This window comes from Aquila chrysaetos, chromosome 20, assembly GCF_900496995.4.
Source record: "Aquila chrysaetos chrysaetos chromosome 20, bAquChr1.4, whole genome shotgun sequence".
Taxonomy (NCBI): Eukaryota; Metazoa; Chordata; class Aves; order Accipitriformes; family Accipitridae; genus Aquila; species Aquila chrysaetos.
Genome location: NC_044023.1, coordinates 2,446,814 through 2,461,751, shown reverse-complemented (window position 1 = coordinate 2,461,751; position 14,938 = coordinate 2,446,814). Strand labels below are relative to the sequence as shown.

At 36.8% G+C, this 14,938-nt stretch overlaps 1 protein-coding gene across 7 annotated transcripts in view; it reads right to left on the bottom strand.

Moving 5' to 3' along the window:
* Nucleotides 1-14,938, bottom strand: part of RAF1 (Raf-1 proto-oncogene, serine/threonine kinase) — an 81,279-nt gene that overhangs the window by 29,631 nt on the left and 36,710 nt on the right. The gene's annotated exons all lie outside the window — the stretch shown is intronic.

Genomic DNA, 14,938 nt, shown 5'->3' with positions numbered 1-14,938 from the left:
ACAGGAAATGACAAAAAATTCAAACTTGCACCTTGACAAAAGTGAAGTTTCATACCAAAAAAGGTACTTCCCTCACCTAACAGTGTTCTCTCATCTGAATATGGAAGGCCTACTGTATACTGTAGAACAGCCTACTAGAGAAGATCACAAACACATTTTGAGGTTGTTGTACACAGAGTCAGAAAAACAAAAAGACAGCAACTCCTATCAGCCTTCTGTACAATACAAATGTCAGTTGTATCTTTGACTATGCATTTCCATCCTTTTCTTTCCTAGGATCTTTGCCTCAATAAATGCTGGATATTCTCAGGACTGTGTATGTTTGGTGTAATCCTCTCTTCCAGCAATGCCCTGCTCTCTCTTGCCACCATGCTTCATCAGTGCATTTTTGCCATCTTTTTGGCTGCAGCTGATGATGACTGTGACCCTGGCAGCTTGGGTTTGCTCACAGATGTTGAGAGCTCTTTTTCTAGAAAATGAAAGTACCTCCTCATCTCAGCAGGCAAATTTAAAACATGCCATCCTTGGCCCTCCTTCCTGCTTAAACTGAAGGCTATGGGTTCTACTCACACACCTCAAGAAGGAGCCACCACTGAAGGGAGAAGATGAGAACTTAGCTCCAATCTGGCCTGGAGCAGACAAAAACCTGTGAGTGGCCTAGGCGCGGAAGGCTAACGGAGAAGAAAGGGAAGTTTGAAAGGTATTTGCAGTTTCCTGGGGAGAGACAGGAAATCCGTGATGAGAAGTTGCTAAACCTGCTCTTAGCATCGAAGGTACAAGGGCATGCAGGTGGTACAGTGGAGCTTGCTGAAGAAACAGCAGTAATCAATTGTCCTGCTGCTGACTTTTGCAACTATTCAGAGACAACCCTCATGTGGGATGACAGGAGGCTCCAGGTCCTCAGAAATACCTCTTCGATCAGACCAAGAAGAGTCTAGTCAAGAACACTTCAATTCTGATACGGCATGGGCAGCCACTGGACATGTTCACTTCTCAAACCTAGTCACTGTTCCTTTTCCAAATTATTATCATGGAAGAATACAGACAGTCATAAAAGCTGCTTCTTAAGAAGTAATTTACAAAGAAATTACACTTTCCCCTGCCCTCTAGTGTAAAGAACGCTATCTTAAAAAATTATATGAATATATACAAAAACATCCACTTTGAACTCAAACAGCTCACTGCATACATAGATATGAGGCAAGAGAATTAGCATTGCAACTACTTGACCAGCTTTGAACTGACAAAAAAAAATATAAATACATATATAATCACACAACTTAATATTGCACTTACACACATGATTTCTAGGTAGTACATGGAACACAGAACTAAGCACAACAGCAGAAGACAACAGACACACTGTTTCACAGGACACAGGTTAGTGTGTCCACCTTCTGGCTACCTTAACAGGTAAGACAAGTGCATAGCATAGCTTACCTTTCAGTGTCCTGTAGCCTGTGCCCTAGCATTGATTTGTTCATTCATTTTGGGTCTTTTGCTCCAACCAGTATCTGATGAAAGCCATTTTTACTGAAACTAAATTTGTTTTCTCTAACTCTCCCAAGATCCCCACCAATTCACTCCAGTGAAAAGATGTCTAATATGTTCTAAAGAGAAATTTAATTTAAAATAAAGGAGGGAAGATTTTACAATGATGCCTTCATAAATACATAATTCTTAGTTTGTCTATTCCAGAAAAACTAGCTTTTCTTCCTTTAAATGAGTTACAAGCATGTTTCTGAAACATAATCATTACCAGTTATTAGATTTATGTTTATGCCATGCTCAAATAATCCATTGCCAGCTGAATATTTTCATGCATCTTTCTAAAATTTTTCTTTAAAATTTTTCTTCCTGCAACTCCTCACTTTCATGAAAATGACTTCAAAGAGCCTGTCTACAACTGAAAAACTGCAAAAGCAGCATTCAAAGTATATTTTAAGATGTTAAAGTACATCAGTGCCCTTGTAGATCCAGTACTGCTAGGAAACTGATACTGATTCTTTTCATATTAAAATTCAATCTGAGCAGAAAAAAAAAAACCAAACACTCATACTATTCCTCCACCTCCCACAGATATACTGCACATTGTGACCAAGATTGCACTTTTCATTAGTACTTTTTGCATAGATTACAGGTTTTGATAATTAGTCATTTGAACAAGCATCAAAACTAAATGCACAAAACAGCCATGCAATGTGCACAGCTGACAGTAACAAATGCCTAGTGATCATTCACTCATATCCACTCAGATCATACACTCATATCATTCATTCATATCTGAAAGATACTTTAAGTTACTTTAACTTTTTCCATGACTAGCAAAAAGTGTTTAGTCCAAACTGCTAAAAATGTTAGTTGGTCGCCCTAAGGAATGCTGAAACTGGTAATGAAGAAGCCTTAAAGTTCACAGGATACAAAGCTAAACTCCTCTCAGTATAGAGTTTACATGCCTTGCCCTTTCCTTTATTTCTGAAACAAACACCAGAAGCTTTTAAAGAAAATGTAAATACAGTTCCCCCTCCCAACACACACACGGTGCCATTTTTATCCACATGAACAATTAAAAGCCACACTCATGTTTAATGAGATATATATACAAAGGCAAAACACCACAGAACAAAACCCAGAATCCATTTCAAAGTGAACACTTTTGTTAGAAAATACATGCTTTAAAAGTTGCTTATAAGAAAAGTTTTCATCCTTGACACAAAAAGATCAATGATACATTTAACTCGTCTTTTCTCAGCTTCCCTCCCATACAGTAATTCTCAATTGATTTAATATTGCATGGGTGACCAGTTGTCTGGCGAAAAAAAGAAACCCACACCAACCAAATATCTATTGTGATATATAGCAGTGTTTTTTAAAAGTATCTTTTCATAGCAGTAGAAAATAAATATGGACCCATTCCTATATTAATAAATAAAGCTGTGATCCATGTAAACATAAATGCAGGGCATGAGTTAGGATCAGTCTAACAACCCAAGCAGATCTCTCATACATCTGCAAGGTTGGTGTTTTTCCTTTGAATGTCCTTCATTTTAAGAGATCAATGCCAAAAAGCAAGCTCCCCCCTAATAGAACTGACAAAAAAAAAAAAAAAAAAAAAAAAAAAAAAAAAAATTAAAAATTAACAAGGGGAAATGTTATTGTTCAGGGGGAAAAAAAAACAAACCCCAACACACAAAAAACCAACCAATACTTAAAGATTACACACATAATTTCTGCCTCAGTTGTTCTGATCTTGGAAGTATCTTTTCTCATCTTTTTCTCTATTGCTCTGAACCATTAATTTCTTAGTCATTACTTCAGCCATTATGCTGCTAACGTAACTTAGAAGTATTTAAGGAAAAAAATAACATTGGTTTTCCAACAATGGGGCTTCACAGTAAGGAGGGCACAAGCAATACAACTATCAGTCTGACATGCTTTCAGATTGATTAATCCTTTGCAAGATTAACATGTCTTTGTATTTAACTTCCAGAGTAAAACTTTGGTTTGTAAGCATAAACCAAGTCTTGGTTTATATACTACTTGGCTGTAGTAGGCTGTACTTTGGGCTTTGGTTAGTAGGTATTTGTGACCAAAACTACCTGCATCTTTGGCTGCTCTGTGCCTGCTCTTCCCTGTTGATTAGAACAGCTCCAGGCTACTTTTCCTAACCAATTTTTTGGAAGATCTCTTTGGTTTGTCCTCCACACAGATCATTCCCATGTCAGTCACCCATTTCTTTCCACATGAAATTTCTGTCAAGTTCAAATGCGGAGCTCTGTAAGTTTCCCTACAAAACCTGAATTCCTTCATTAGAGAAAAAGGAGCACTGAACACTCTGCTTGTATCTAAAAGAGCACAAAGGGATATAGAATCTAAATCCTTCCCTTTCCCAAAGCAAATAAAGCAATCCCAGCTAAAAAGAAAAATGCAGCAGGTGTTTCCAAGCACTCAATAAGAATTTTTTAAAATTTTAGTTAAGTTCTGCTGCTGAGTTTATATAGATTCACAAAATACTTTATAAAATTGCAAAAACAGCTATGAAAGGAAAAGGCAAGCAAGGAAAGTACACAAATTTTGCACGTACATTTTGTACAAGTTTTGCTAACAAAGCACCAGAAGTATGTCATGCAGTAAAAGCTCCACTTTTTTTTAGTATAATAATTTATAATTTTTATCTTATAATCAAAATTGATAAATATTGAGAGGTGGTTACTCAATGTTTTAAATGTGTTCTCTTAACATTATGAAGACTATTAAAGCTGAAGTGATATTTAAGATGTTCTCATTTTTTAATTTGGTAAACTCAAATGCATTAGTAGAAATAAAAAGCATACTGAACACTGCTTTCTTATATCTGATTATATCAGAATCACATTATATGACACTCTTGTCACGCTTAGACTTCTTGTTTCTTCACCATAATATTAAATTCTTCACAGCAGAATCCTCCACAGAAAGATTAAGAAAGATAGATCTTTAAAACAGACCTTGGATTGCAGAAGTGGGGCTATGAGTTTACATGTGTATTGACATTACACAGACAAGACACTTTGGACAAGCATTTTTTTTCCCCAAGCCTTTCAATCAACTGTACATACATTCTCAGACACGTGCCTATTTGCATTCTGAACTTGTTCATGCTTGAATTGTTTCAAGTACAGCTGAAAGCCCCAAACTGTGTTTACAGTTGCCTGGAACTCATCCACTTTACAGCAAGGATAAAAAAGTTACTCAAATGTCAGCAATCTACCAAATGCCCTTCCCACACAAGTTCTCAAGGATTAAACAAAAGTGACTGGGAATCTCAGCACAAAGAATTACTGGCTCTGTCCTCCCTCAGTTGCATGTAGTAAGTGAAGCAACACTGAGGACACCACCACTGAGAACATACCAGTCTTTAAACCAACCTCAGTTTTGCTGAAAAGGACCACTGACTGAGATTAGGTTATTCAAGTAACTGATGGGAGACGCTAGTTACGCAGGCTAACTGTACAGTTCAGACATACCACAGTTACTGTTAAAATACTGTTGCAAAATACCAGCTAGATTATCTGTACAGTTAGACAGAATAGGATGCAGTGATCCAGCTAATTCAAGAGTTACGTATTCTCTTCATTCACTCAGGGCAGCTTTAAACTAATAAATGTAGTTGATTAAATGTGGGCTCTGTGCCAGAACCAGCAATGCCACCGGGAGGTCAATACTGCAATTCTAAAAGCCTGGGCATGGAAATAATGTACAGATTGGAGAGGGGGTGGGCGGCAGGGAAGAGGGGCAATAGCACTAAGGAAGGTTTGGAAGGGGCCTCAACATATTTTTCTGTGAGAAGATAGAACAAATGGTTCTCCCTTATATTTTAAAATAAAGTACACCTGGGAATAGTTGAACATACATTTCTGCAATACTACTTGAGTATTTTAGTTACAAATTGCCTGGACAGCTCTACTAATTTCGTATGCACCAGTATTTGCAAAAAAGCCTGCATAAAAAGGCAAATAAAAACTGAATGTAATTAGAAATTACAGATTGTATACAAGCTAAATTATTTAGACTGTCAAACATTTACTATCCTGATTGTCTCCAAAGAGAAATTATGCTCCGTTTTAACTCTATCTTACATTAACTTACTAAATACATCTATGAAATTACAGGGGTTTGGGTGGGTTTTTATTTATTTAACAAAGTACCACAACAGACTTTTTGTTTCAGAGGTACAAGCTCAGAAAAGAAAAAAAAAAAAAAAAAAAAGAAAAAAAAAAAAACAAAAATGACCACCAGTTGCAAGATAATGTCACAGACTTGATTTACATTAGGTCTGGGTTATTCACAACAGATCTGTAGTTGTCTGGAAAGGCAAATGCTATTTGGAGAAGAGAGGCAAATATCAAGATCTAAAGTTCTAAACTGAGGAAAGGGCTTTCCCCCTGCAAAGTAAATATCCATGGAGACTGACTAAAGTAAGAGCTTAAGGTAAACATATACTTCTGATAAAGCAAACACTGAAACAACTGTAGGTATCATATCAATTTCAGGGATTTTTAAAAAAAAACAAAAAGCAAATTTTAGTAGCAGTGAAGCAATACAAGCACTGAGCTCGACTGTGATAAGTTTCCTTTCCTCCAGGAAAGACTCAGGGACCTCAGAAGAAAGAATGGGGTAGGGTAAGGACAAAGGGAAAGATAACCAGAGAAAGTTTTTTATACCTTTAGTTTCTCCTTTAAGCGAATAAAGTCCTACAACAAAAGGATGAAGTACATAATCTGTGGAAGGTAACACAAAACCAGAAGATATTTACTATTTTAATAGAAAAACTTATACACATGCCCAACATATCAAATTAATAACCAAAAAATTATTTTGTGAATTACATCAATAGTAGTGCTAACTTATCATCCTTCTACTGTTATAGTTTTCAGGGCGTTCTAGCCTTTCATTATTTTATCCAACATTCCAGTGTAATGAGACGCACTGTGCAAGGCCAGACTGCATGACAACCAAATGCTACCCCAGCTCAACATAATCTCATAATTATTCAAGAGCATCATAATAATCTTTCACAGCTAAAAACTCACTAAATTAGAAATTAAGTATGAGTTGAATACTTTCTTCTCGGACACCAGTTCCTCACTTATACAGAAAAACACCTCGCTGACTCATAAATGTTATAACAAATCTTGGTCCAAAACAACAACAACAAAAGAAGTAGTAAGAAGCTAAGCTTCTGAAGGCTATCCGTGTCTTGCATATAAGCATTAACTGTAAGAGGAAGAATTCCTAGGGAAGCCAAAGAAGTCTTGATTAAAAGATTGGAAGCTCAGATTAGTGAAAGCAAGCAGTGCAAGTCAAATACACAAAAATATTCACTATATAGTAAATGGCAAAATGCTTTCTTATCCAAAGTTCCCATCCTAATTAGCAATTCCTAAAACAATCCCATGCAGAGATGATTAGAGTAGGCAAAGATGCAACACAGTCACTGAGGCTAGAAGGGACCTCTTGAAACCATTTAGTTCAACCTCCCTGCTCAAGCAGGGTCAGCTATAGCAGGCTGCCCAAGACCACATCAGTTGGGTTTTGAGCATCCCCACAGATACATGCTCCACAGCCTCTCTGTGCAACCTGTTCCAGTGTTTGACCACCCTCACAGTAAAAAAAAAAAAAAAAAAAGTGTTTTCTTGTGTTCAGATGGAGATTCATGTGTTTTAATTTGGGCTTACTGCCCCTTGGGCTGTGACTGGGCACTAATGAGAAGATTCTGGTGTCCTCTTCATTCCCTTCCACCAGTGTATAAATACACATTGATACGATCCCCCACAAAGCTTTCTGTTCTCCAGGCTGAACAGTCCCAGGTTCCTCATATCTTTCTTTATATGAAATACAAGAAAGTACATGTAAAAAAAATTCAAGAAGAGATCTTGTATTGCTAGCTCGCTTTTGGTTACAAGTATCCTCTCTCCTAGATAGAGCAGGTAGGGGAAAGGGGCAGAGGGGGGGAAGCTGCAATGATTTTACCCAAGATGGCAAACTCCCAAAGAATAAAAAGAAACCAGAAGAATGGTTTGGGATCTCCACCTTGAGCCACTTAGTAATTTTAAAATTAAAACCTACTTACAGTCTGAAGTGTACATTTACCCTGCTTACTAACTTGCATACCTCTCTAGAGCAAACATTTAGGAATGTGAAATGCAAAATATTGTGAATATGGTTTCCATTACAGGAAAAGATAAGCAGGGAGACTGGGGAGAAGGGAAGAAGGAATTCCATCTTTTGCACACCAGAAGAAAAGCTGAGATCTTTAGTTCTAACAGCAGACAACCAGTCAGCAATAATGATATATTTAGGAAAAAATCCACACTGAATCAAGGGGGAGGAGGTGTGATTTGTTTGTTTATTTTTTAACAGATTACATTACTGAGGAATAAGGTGTGGGAAGTGATGTGACCAGAAAGTATGTGGGGGCCAGAAGCAGAGAAAAACAGGGAAGATCAAAAACACCGTAAGAACCATAAGAATAAGCAGAGGACCAGAGAAAGACATCCGCATAGGAACCAATATAAGCATGAAGGGGTGAGGGGGAAGTGGTGTTTTTTTGATTTTAAAAGTAGCTAAGTTGACAATTAGCAAACTGATAAAAGCAAGGATACAGTTATGATCCTCACATTTAGCTAAGAGGTTAAGAGATTTGTGAAGACCAGTTTCTGAGGAAAACAAGAGCTAAAAACTGAGCTGAAAAGAGTCTGGGACGAACTTTGAGACAATTAATCCAGTCAGTATAATGGATAATGTTAGATGAAAAAAAGGAGAGAAAACTGACAGGGTGGGGTAAAGGTTTTACAGACTGAAAACCCAAAGCATTTTTATTGTAGCATCAGCCAGAAAAAAAAGGAATCTCATATACAAATCAAGAAGAGAAGGCATAGCATAAAACAAGTGCAATGGGTTAAAGAAGCAGCAGGTACAATATTTCTACCTGCAACCAAAGTAATAGCTGCAAGGGAGTAAAAAGTCACATATTTTTCCTGACAGGTAAGAGATAGATGAAAAACAAAAATCAGTAAGAACATTTGCTAACAGAACTGGCAACAAAGAGGGTTTAAGAAGCAAAAGAGTTGACAAAAATACCAGCTGTTATTGCAGATGTGAGATTCAATTAAACTTGAGAAGTAGAATTGTTCACCTAAGACAATGGCAAAGCCAAGGGAGAAGAAAATTACTCTGTACTGGAGGAAGTTTGCCTACTTGCAGGATATCCACCTGAGATACTCCACAGTGCAAGAGAAGGAGTAAGGGAAGCAGGTGTTCTTCTGTAAGGGGAATGCTGAACTCGCACAAGTTGATCACTGATCATACTTCAGTATCAAAGCATTGCTCTTGAAAAATTAAAAAATCTCCTACAAGTATAAATACCCAGATCAAGAGTTTGAAACAGAGTTTTAAAATGGTAGGTTTGTGTTTCAGGGTTGTCAAGTCACTTTTGAACTAGGTGCTGCCAGTTTTAGAAAATACACCTGGACAATATTGTATTTAAGATCAGATAATCACAAACATTAGACATTTCAGCACTGTGATTCAGATGGTCATACATCTGCATATGGGATATCATACGTAATACTTCTATACAGCTGAACCCCAGTGTTATACTGTTACAGCATTCTCGCTGTTTCCTCCAGTTTTCACTACAATCAGTTTGGTAGATACAGCATTTTGTCACTGGCAATGCTGAAAATATGCTCCCAGAAAAAAAATATTAAATTAATTTTCTATTGTGTGATGGAACCATCAACTTGAAATTTAATCAAAATCAACTAGGCTTTTTAGAAGTTATAATGACAAAAACATCCTGCTACACTTATTTCCTGGGCTACGCTGTTAATTCCTGGTCTTTAAAAATCACATTGCCTATTTAAAGTCTCCACATGAGAAACTGACAAAGACAAAACACTTAATATAAAAAGAAAACCAAAATTAGGGGGGAAAAAAAAAAAAAAAAAAACCAACAAAAAAACCCACCACACACCTCTGCCAGACATAAAATATGCAAACAAAAGTAAAAAGACTCTCTTACAGTTACAGCAGCAGTATTATTTGTGGTGACAGAAGAAAAAATATTTTCAAATGTAAGACAATTTTAGTCTCAATCTGCCTGACAATTTTATTGAAAATTTTCTTCAGAGCATACAGCAGTTCTGTAAAACAAAATAATTCCAGGTACTGTCCTGTAATTTAACATCACAAGGGCAGATCTTACTGGAATAGGTAAAAATAGCACTAGTGAACATGCCAAAGGAGAGTCTTTCCACTATATGGCCAGTGCTTAGATTGCAACATCAGCTGGCTCTCTTTTTATAACCTCTTGATTGCCAGTGAACAAGTTACACAGTCAACTTAAAAGGTTTGAGAAATCTAAGAGTAAGCTCTGGAACTGACTTTCAGCTGAAATCAATCCACTGTATCACTCTGACACGAACACTTTGTTTCAGCATGCTATTATTGCCTGTGTAAGCTGCATACTTGCTTCTAAAGCATTTAACACAGATGAATGATGTAATTCAGAACACCGTTTATTTTTTGTTAAATGTCAGCATAAAATTAGAGCCTTGCACACTTTGTTGTTTCTTTTGGCTGCAACACACTCTGGAAGCTACTTAACTTACTACATTCTCTCACAGCCACACACGTGCCATCCTCCAATGAGCCCGTTTTGGCCCATTTCTGCAAATGCACCCCCTCAACTCCAACCACCCTAGAACAACCACCCCGTAGCACCTGAACTCTAGATCGGGTTTTTTCCATGTTTCCACATAAAGATAACAACCGACACAATATGAACGCTTAAAACTGTTAGACCAGTGATCAAACCGAGACAGAAATGTTGTTTTGCTAGAAGAAATTCATGCTCCTTAGCCAGCAGCTTGACTTACAGATGACTGAAATTGCTTAGCTTTCTAATTAGAGACAAGGGAAACCAGTATCCTCCCATCTTCAACACCACAAACAGGCTTCTGCCTGCTCATGCCTATGGATTGGTACTGATTGGACATGGCTTTCAAAAGTTATTGGAGAGGGAGATAGGGAGGGAAAAGAAAGCTATAAAAAAGCAGGACATCACTTAGCTTGCACAGTTACTGCTACATTTTTTCCCCTCAGTCTAAGAAAAACTGAATGATCATCAACATATTTAACTCTCCTTAAGTTTGAAAGTGCTGGCATAATCAAAAATATGTTTCTTATTTGCACACAGTGGCCCCAGTACTGTGTGTCTATATGAAGAAATATACATAGGTCTCATGCAAATTCAAAAGTAGAGAGTTTAGACAACATTTGCCATACTTAATGCACAAGTTTTACAATACAGGTTTTACAAAAAAACTGCATAAAATTACAACAAGCAGTGCACAAATAAAGAACTGATAATAATTATTTTAATGGGCTTATGAGACAGATTAGACCTGAGGGAATTCAAATTCTGTCAGAAATTATCAAAATAAGGAAAATATTAACCTGACAGCAATCGTGAAACTAACAATTGCTAGGTAAATTCTGAACTTCTGGAATTCTAAAAAAAGGTTTTATAGACTCTGAAGCTGAGTTGTATCCTATGTTACAAGTCTGAGCAACTTTGTGACACTTAGAACAAAGTTTCTAAAACAAAGTTAAAAAAAACCCAAGTTGTTACTGTATCTCAAAATACACCTTTTCAACTGGAAGCTAGAAAGGTAATTACAGGCTCTTTCCACATTAAGTGAAGTTAAAATCCACCTTGCTTTTTCTTTTACAATAAATTTATAAAAACATTGTACTTTCTATGATAACCATTTGGGAATAATGTAACTAGCATTTTTGGGTTGCAATAAATTTTTTAAAAACCCTTAAAATATGATTAACTAGTATTTTTTCTTCCCAGCAACATTGCCACCATTGAAGCTTCCAGCCTAATGGTCCTCCCTACATTTGCTGTATTACTTTGCAGGACTATCCCTCTGTGTTCCTACATTTCTGTTACAATTTCATGCAAACAAAAGGGAGTATACGTTTCACCATGCTTCCTTCAGTTTCACCAAGAAATGTAAAATCTCGCACATAGTTTCTTCTACACAGGGAAAATTATAGAATAAAGAAAAAAGAAGGATAATTTACTTGTTTGTCCAACAAGCTGTTGCAGTGGGGGAGACACAGTTCATCTCTTCCACAAGTAGTAAGAGAGTAAAGAGAGAGGAGTGCCTTTTGTTGTACACTAATAGACTGAAAAGACCACTCTAGAAAATATTGAACGCATGACCAGACTTTGAGCAAACACTGTTAAATGACTGAGAATAGAACAAGAAAGTGGAATATGCAAAAACTAGCAGAAATTACTGATAGAGTTGACAGGGACATATACTGGAAGCAAATGACTAACAAAATAAAAGATATTACAGAAAAAGGAAGATTAGTCATATATTAAAGTTTCTCAATATATACCTAAATGTTAGCCCTGCAAAGGCACAAAGGCATTAAAGATACCTTTCTTCTAGTTGTGCACTACCTTGCATCTCCCTCTTGCTAGTCTCTGCAGCTAGGTGTTCCCAAAACACTCATTTTCAAAACTCTATCTTGTTCTATAGTCAAAAAAATTATGTAACAGAAGACTATAATGGGGGCTCTGAGCCATTTTTTAAAGTCTAAACCTCTGAGCCAGCTTTAATTAATATGGTTAACCCCATGCCACACCCAGCTGCAAGTTAGTGAAGCAACCTCCCTCTAGCTTGTGAACTAAAAATATACAAGATGTCTCAACTGCTCTTAAGCGATACTACGTATTTCAATTGGAATGCAATATTAATTAACACCCTTTTGTCAGCTGTTTGTCAGAAATGACATATTTTAGGGTTAAACCAATAGCAAGTATGCAACGTAAGCTGAAATCTGAAATGAAGTAATGTAATGCAGTAGTAAGAGAAAACAGGCAGCACTACCGTAATCAACTCAGCATCTGCAGAGAGCCACAACACAGCAAGTGAAATGATTCCACAGAGCAATGAAACTGAGAACAACAACAACATAAAAAGGGGCTTATATCAGAAGAGCTGGAGATACAGGTCCCATTTGCAGATTTTCAGATACTGCAAAGAAAACAAGGCAGAGTCACTTATACACTCACCACACGCACAGATTATTTGCAAGGCAATTCTAAAACTCTTTTGCCTGAAGTTAAAACCAATCAGCTTTGATTTAACTGTGCTACTGCTCTGCTTCATTTATGCAAGCATGCAGGATACGTTTGGAACATGCATAGAAGAAATGGCAGAACACAGACACACCTGCAACTGCAAACAAATCCAATGACCTGCATTTGCCACCGTATTGTTCTACACGAATCCAGCGTTTTTCTACATTAAAATCTTAGCTCTAAATAGCCTGTCATTCCCCATAAGCAAGCAAAAACCTCTGGAAAATATATAACTCAATCACATTGACTATGTCACTTAAAACCCTGAAAAAAGGATACTCACTTATGTAAACATTGTATTTATTAATTACCAGTTATAATTCTTAGCTCTGAAGTCTACCAAGAAAATGCTTTACTCATTTACAAATGACTCAAGAACAGTGCTTTGTTTATCCTCACCTACTGTATGCATTGCAGCATTTCAGTACACAAGATGACCATATTCTATTAAACCATAAAAGGTCAGTACACACTGCTGCAATAAAATCAACTTTGTGTGAAACAGATGGCATTTATAGTACAAACACAATATTCAAGTCACTAAAGGAATAAATGTGCGCCAGCTGCTTTTCAAAGCAAAATCGTTGTTTACAAAAAAATAGCGTATGCAGCAAGAGCCAACAGAGCACTGAGAATTATTCACAGAACTTTGTCCAAAACAGACTTTCTTTTCAGAAAAACTAGCAACATCACTAAATACATATCTGGATTACCCACACAGAATAAGTTGTATCTACTTTAGGCTGTCCCAAAACTCATGAGCTAATGCACGCTCATTGCTAAAATCCCTCGTTAATTTGTCATAAAGCTAGCATTTTTACCTGATTTCCTAGTGTTGTATCAACTCCTCTTTCAATTAATTGTTAGAGCTCACAACATGTTTCCACAACCTTATTCAATACACAATGGATATATTTCTTACCAGAAAATACTCAAGGGTTTTGCATAAGCAATTACACAAAATCAATCAAATTTGGTACAATGCAGATATAAACACGCCTGCTCATTCACAAATTAAACTTATGTGAAACTTACTAAAATCGTGCTTAAATTACCATGCTTGAAATTTTAGTTAAATCACAAATTTTAATCTTGCTTTGTCTATTCTTGTTACTTCCCCAAATAAAGATAATTTTGACTTACGCAATTTGATGTTTTTACACGAAATAGAACACTGACTTCTATTTCTCTTCACACAGTTAGACAGTCTTTAGATTTCTGCATTTTTAAGTTAGAAGATGGTCCAGGAACTTATTTCTTACAAAACAATCACCCTTCTCAATTATTCATTTGTTTCAAGCTGAATTTGCATGGAAGTTTTGGAAATTCTACTGCACAAAAACATGTTATCATTGTTCCCTAGGCAACTGGTCTTATGTGATCATGCCACCCAGCTGTCCTTCTGCTTCTCCTCCAGCAACTTGTGGACATACTAGCTTATTTCAACTAAACAGTTAGGTAGAGGCATCAAGAATACAATATTCCCACAGGCTATGGAAATAGGAAGTGAAAGCATGGAAGAATCCTTCGCTCTCCCAGCATCTTCATCAGTGAGGGCACCACAGCACAAACCTTTGGCATGCCAGCTGCAGCAGCACATCACCACGTGACAAAACCAAACCAAGAAAAAACCTCTTGCCTAGCTGGCAGGCCAAGAAGGTAGACAAGCAACATAATAGAGGGAGAGGAGGAGGGAAAAAAAAAAAAAAAACCTGGAAGGTGTTTAAGTAAGGCAATAGCAAAGACGGGAAAGCAAGGGTTGCTAAAGGTATTACAAAGGTGTGGCAAAGGGAATGACTGAGGGTGTCATGGAAGAGAAAGACAGTATGTTTGCAGCAGAGATGATCAGAGACCCAAATACAAGCCTGTATTGAACTAGACGTTGTTAGTTCATTTGTTCTCGTAACTTTATTAGAAATAAAAAAATAATTTAAACATTCTGTATCCATAACACAAAAGTGAATTTATCAACATGACTCCTGCATTTGAAACTAACCGATTGAAGACTTATTTATACATAGTAATTCGATCCAGCTTTTGGTTCCCATCTCCTACAGTAGTTTTAGAACCAACAGCTCTCATCATCTCAATTTAATTTGTCTTCAAAGACAGAAAACAAGGAAAACTTGTTTTTTCCTCAACTCCTGGTTTCCCAAGAGCAAAGGAGCCAAATATATAAACTAGAGGGAGGAGGGGAGTACACGTCCCAGAAGAAACTAGTGCTGATTT